A 6,522-nucleotide genomic window follows, 5' to 3' on the forward strand; every position below is an offset into this window, starting at 1 on the left:
GTCATTACAAACACATTAACGATGAGTTCCCCGTGCTATTTTGAGTTTCACACCCCAAAAAGTTGATTTTTTTTTTTAATTGCTATTTTTTTCTAGCAATATAAAAGTTACTCACTTTTGAATGAGACATCGTGCGAAAAAAATCCACCGAATATTGGACTATTTCTAATTTTTGAATTTTTTTGCAACCGGACAAGGGCGGGTTTTCGCAGGGCGGGTTCAATATATATTTATCCCAGGTTGTGTCAACTAAAACTGTTTTTTGCAATTTTATGCAACTTGTAAGATTCTACACTGAAATAGTGGAATCCCTGACAATTATGTAACTGAATCATCCGTGTCCAGCGTCACAATTATTTTCTGTATTGTTTCTTTTTTTTTTAAACAATTTTGTTTTTATGTACTAAATGTTTCCAATTTAGATCAGTCCATTGTTTTCATGCATTTGTGGTTTCAAAAAGTTTAATATGTTTGTATACTTGACATTAAAACACCTGTAAAATGCATCCTTTCTGGGTTTTTATCTCAAAAATTAAGTACTACAGTTAAACCTTTGAAGAACTTGTATACATTTTTAATACTGCAAACGGAATTAAAGTGATGGACATGAGTAGTCCTTGGACTCATTGAGAGAATTGTGAGAATCTTTTTGTTATGTGGTAGTTTAGTTAAAACCAATAAATAGGCTTGTCCACTATTTGATTGGCTCAAATTCGCTGTGGGTATACATTATGCATTCTTTTTCCTTCCCCATAATACAGCAATGCCAGATGTTAAAGGGTCCGTGAGATGAATTTTTCGTAGGTACACATTTTGTGCAATTTTCTACTCTTAAACATATGAAAACTCTTTTGCATGTCTTTTTGGTTAATTTTATTGAAAAGTGCACTGCTTTAAACATTTTATATTGTCCATACTTAGTTTCCTGACAACTGATGGTGCTGTCGCTGCGATGTCATTTCAGGAAGACTGTTCAGTTTGGGTTTTCTGTTCATATATATTGTTTGTGAACCCAAACATTATTTTATTTGTTTGAAACATTTGTGAGAAAACTTACCAACATGTACTAACAACTTCGAATCACCAAAGAAAAGATTATTTACAGCAAAATATCCAAAATTCTATCAACTCTTGGTGCCGAAATGGCTGTTACATTGAGGTTTCTGCCTGAAATGACATCACTTTTGCTCATGAATATGAAAATTTTTATCAGCATAAAAACCAAAAAGGCACCAAAGTACCCTAGAAAATAGCAAAACGAAAATTGAAAATATGGTTAAATGTGACATGCATTTTCAAAGATTGCATTTTAAAAATTACATTGCATGAGCCCTTTAAACATGATAAATGAAATTAAGCGACTTTTCCTAAGATCAAAGGAAAAGATCAAATTCAGCCATGAGTTTTTCCCTTGGATTGTTACAGTTAAAAATTCCTAAAACGTTAAGGGAAAATGCCCATAATATAAATTGAGCGGTAGCGAGGGCGCACTATTAAAAAGTTAACCACAAATCATTCTGTATGCAATCATTTAATCCCCAGCCGGCGGGAGTGCGCGTGCGTGGGCGAGGCAGCTAGCTGGGTGCGGCGCAAATTCATTACTAATACTAGTGACAGTAGTGTGCACTCTTTACTGGTACTGGTACGGTGTAGGTGCCAGCACCTGTCCAACTTCTTCGCCAAGTCGGCGTTTTCTCCTCGAAGGTAGAGCTCTACTTTTCACCGAGTATAGCGCATGGCCCCGGGTGCCATCTCATCATAGCATCAACATGTCGCTGATGGTGATTGTGTCGAATGCTACCAACTTACCCAACATCGAAAAGTTCGGCAAAATCGACCCACTCGCCATCGTCAAATTTCAAGGTTAGTGTGTAGGCCCTATCATGTATTCCTTCCTCCATGCACTGTGAGTGAATGTTTTATAATCGTACAACAATGTACACTATAGTTGGGACCGCAAAATAAAAAGATTGGGATGGCCCAACTATAGATTCGCCCCATCAATAGCTAATTTCAGTGGTCCCCAGTAAAGTCAGACGTGTATCAGAGCTGTAGGGAACGTTTTATGGTTGTACATCAATGTAAACTATAGTTGGGACACCGCAAAATAAACAGATCGGAGTGGCCCAACTATAGATGGGCCAGCCCAACAATGGAACTTACAGTTGGGACCGTCCCAACTATAGTTGGGACAGGCCCAACTATAGTTGGGCCAGCCCAACTGTGGAACTACAGTTGGGCCTGTCCCAACTATAGTTGGGACAGGCCCAACTATAGTTGGGACCGATGCGATAGTTGGGGCGTGACAGCCTCGCCATGCTCGCAGGGGTCCAGATGCTGGACTGCTTTCTGGGACCATGGACCAAGGCATGGACCAAGTAAAACCAATGGAAAAAGGGTTTAAAATTTGAGTTAAAGTGTAGTTTAGGACCCTATTTCATAACATAAAGAGAACGAAAACACACTTTCATGTTTCGGGACTCGCCTAAACATGCTAAACATGCTAAATTCCTAATTAAAATAGTTGGCATGGTTGGTGATGATTGAATGAGGCTAGAATGTCAGACAAGTCGACCATTGAGACAACTCGACTCGGGACAAGTCGACCGTTGAGACAAGTCGACCGTTGAGACAAGTCGACCGTTGAGACAACTCGACTCGGGACAACTCGACCGTTGAGACAGCTCGACTTAATGGAAATGTATACACGTGGAGCGGAAAAAGTTGCAAAAATCTGTGGCAGGACCGGGCGCGGCGCGGGCATACTCGATGCACAGAGGGCGATCCGATCCGGTGGCCGTCGCGTTGGGCCGGCGCGCCCTGCCCGCGATCGAGGATCGGGCCCGGCCCGGCACGCGGGCATGTCAACCGGCGCGGCAAGTGGGCGCACAGGCCCGGCAAAAACAATCACGCTGCGCTATATCGGCTCTGTTATATGCAACAAAAAAACCTCATGTGTCATCACTCCCAAACGGCGATCAGCCGCCGTCAAAAATCCCCGGTACTATCCCCAAAACTAGGCCCAAAAACATGCGAGGCGACTTGTCTCAACGGTCGACTTGTCTTTCCATTTATCGCACATACGGTCAAGTTGTCTCAACGGTTGAGTTGTCTCAACGGTCGACTTGTCCCGAGTCGAGTTGTCTCAACGGTCGACTTGTTTGACCCCCGATACTAGTACCATCAGACCATAGTACCAGCATGACCAGCAGGAAAAGTCACTGTTATGTCATGTTTGTGGACTCACTTAACATTAATATCGTTCACTAAGATACCAGTAGGCTACCATGTTAAATATTATTAGCAATTATTAACAGGCTTGTTCTTTTTTTAGAAAAAAAAACCAAGGTTTTGTTTTATGAGGGCAATTTAATATGGGGTAAAACTTCCACAGGTAGAGAATGGTCTGTTCAGAAAGAATGTTGCATCCTGATGCCAATTTGTTTCATCATATATCACCTTATACCCAGCAAGTTTTGAGACAATTGAATTCAAGGCCTGTGTGTGTAGCAGTGCTACATGCTACAGGAAACAGTTAGTCAGGTGATGCCTTGATGCTTTTATTCGAATGGGCATGAGCCACCTTCAGGTCAAAGAACCAGACAAGGGAGAACGCACCAACGCTTGGCAACTTGGCAAGTTACAAGAAAAGGGCAAAAAGGAATTGGCCGTGCAAAGTAGCAAAATATATGCTACACCATTGACTTGTGCACAAATGAAATGCTACACAGTGCTACACGCGTAAATCAAAGGGCGAAAAGGAAGGGGCCGTGGCAAGTAGCAAAAAAGTGCTACACCATTGACTTGTGCACAAATTAAATGCTACACAGTGCTACACGTGAAATAAATGAAAGGGCGAAAAGGAAGGGGCTGTGCCAAGTAGCAAAAAAGTGCTACACCATTGACTTGTGCACAAATTAAATGCTACACAGTGCTACACGCGTAAATCAAAGGGCGAAAAGGAAGGGGCCGTGGCCAGTAGCAAAAAAGTGCTACACCATTGACTTGTGCACAAATTAAATGCTACACAGTGCTACACCTGTAAATCAAAGGGCGAAAAGGAAGGGGCCGTGGCCAGTAGCAAAAAAGTGCTACACCATTGACTTGTGCACAAATTAAATGCTACACAGTGCTACACGCGTAAATCAAAGGGCGAAAAGGAAGGGGCTGTGCCAAGTAGCAAAAAAGTGCTACACCATTGACTTGTGCACAAATTAAATGCTACACAGTGCTACACGCGTAAATCAAAGGGCGAAAAGGAAGGGGCTGTGCCAAGTAGCAAAAAAGTGCTACACCATTGACTTGTGCACAAATTAAATGCTACACTGTGCTGCACGCGTAATAAATGAAAGGGCGAAAAGGAAGGGGCCGTGGCAAGTAGCAAAAAAGTGCTACACCATTGACTTGTGCACAAATTAAATGCTACACAGTGCTACACGCGTAAATCAAAGGGCGAAAAGGAAGGGGCTGTGCCAAGTAGCAAAAAAGTGCTACACCATTGACTTGTGCACAAATTAAATGCTACACTGTGCTGCACGCGTAATAAATGAAAGGGCGAAAAGGAAGGGGCCGTGGCAAGTAGCAAAAAAGTGCTACACCATTGACTTGTGCACAAATTAAATGCTACACAGTGCTACACGCGTAAATCAAAGGGCGAAAAGGAAGGGGCCGCGGCAAGTAGCAAAAAAGTGCTACACCATTGACTTGTGCACAAATTAAATGCTACACAGTGCTACACGCGTAAATCAAAGGGCGAAAAGGAAGGGGCTGTGCCAAGTAGCAAAAAAGTGCTACACCATTGACTTGTGCACAAATTAAATGCTACACAGTGCTACACGCGTAAATCAAAGGGCGAAAAGGAAGGGGCTGTGCCAAGTAGCAAAAAAGTGCTACACCATTGACTTGTGCACAAATTAAATGCTACACAGTGCTACACGCGTAAATCAAAGGGCGAAAAGGAAGGGGCTGTGCCAAGTAGCAAAAAAGTGCTACACCATTGACTTGTGCACAAATTAAATGCTACACTGTGCTGCACGCGTAATAAATGAAAGGGCGAAAAGGAAGGGGCCGTGGCCAGTAGCAAAAAAGTGCTACACCATTGACTTGTGCACAAATTAAATGCTACACAGTGCTACACGCGTAAATCAAAGGGCGAAAAGGAAGGGGCTGTGCCAAGTAGCAAAAAAGTGCTACACCATTGACTTGTGCACAAATTAAATGCTACACTGTGCTGCACGCGTAATAAATGAAAGGGCGAAAAGGAAGGGGCCGTGGCAAGTAGCAAAAAAGTGCTACACCATTGACTTGTGCACAAATTAAATGCTACACAGTGCTACACGCGTAAATCAAAGGGCGAAAAGGAAGGGGCTGTGCCAAGTAGCAAAAAAGTGCTACACCATTGACTTGTGCACAAATTAAATGCTACACTGTGCTGCACGCGTAATAAATGAAAGGGCGAAAAGGAAGGGGCCGTGGCAAGTAGCAAAAAAGTGCTACACCATTGACTTGTGCACAAATTAAATGCTACACAGTGCTACACGCGTAAATCAAAGGGCGAAAAGGAAGGGGCTGTGCCAAGTAGCAAAAAAGTGCTACACCATTGACTTGTGCACAAATGAAATGCTACACAGTGCTACACGCGTAAATGAAAGGGCGAAAAGGAAGGGGCCGTGGCAAGTAGCAAAAAAGTGCTACACCATTGACTTGTGCACAAATTAAATGCTACACAGTGCTACACGCGTAAATCAAAGGGCGAAAAGGAAGGGGCCGTGGCAAGTAGCAAAAAAGTGCTACACCATTGACTTGTGCACAAATTAAATGCTACACAGTGCTACACGTGTAATAAATGAAAGGGCGAAAAGGAAGGGGCTGTGCCAAGTAGCAAAAAAAGTGCTACACCATTGACTTGTGCACAAATTAAATGCTACACAGTGCTACACGCGTAAATCAAAGGGCGAAAAGGAAGGGGCTGTGCCAAGTAGCAAAAAAGTGCTACACCATTGACTTGTGCACAAATTAAATGCTACACTGTGCTGCACGCGTAATAAATGAAAGGGCGAAAAGGAAGGGGCCGTGGCAAGTAGCAAAAAAGTGCTACACCATTGACTTGTGCTCAAATGAAATGCTACACTGTGCTGCACGCGAAAATAAAAGGTCGAATTTCTCTTTAAAATGTAACCTGGAAAAACGACACACTTTGAGGAACTCGTACTGGAATTTTCAGAAATAAATGGATTTCAAAGAATGAACATGTTTTGGCAAATATTGTTTAAACGGGCTTCATTGTTTCACGTTTTGTGTCAAGAAAACCTTGTAGTCTGGTTCCCTGACCCCTCTTCAGATGAAATGGAGCAATTTCAAGCAGCGTATACAGCTTTTGATGCAGGGGAGGCAACCGCACTCCGCACCACGGTTTTTTTTGCTTCAAATGTCGTCGGCGGATGACTGTAAAATGGTTCCCGACTAAACTTGGTGCAAATACCTGAATAGTCGTGTTTCCTAACGTGGCGCACTTCGAAGCTT

The sequence above is a fragment of the Patiria miniata genome, unplaced genomic scaffold, assembly GCF_015706575.1.
Source record: "Patiria miniata isolate m_02_andy unplaced genomic scaffold, ASM1570657v1 HiC_scaffold_4, whole genome shotgun sequence".
Classification (NCBI taxonomy): domain Eukaryota; kingdom Metazoa; phylum Echinodermata; class Asteroidea; order Valvatida; family Asterinidae; genus Patiria; species Patiria miniata.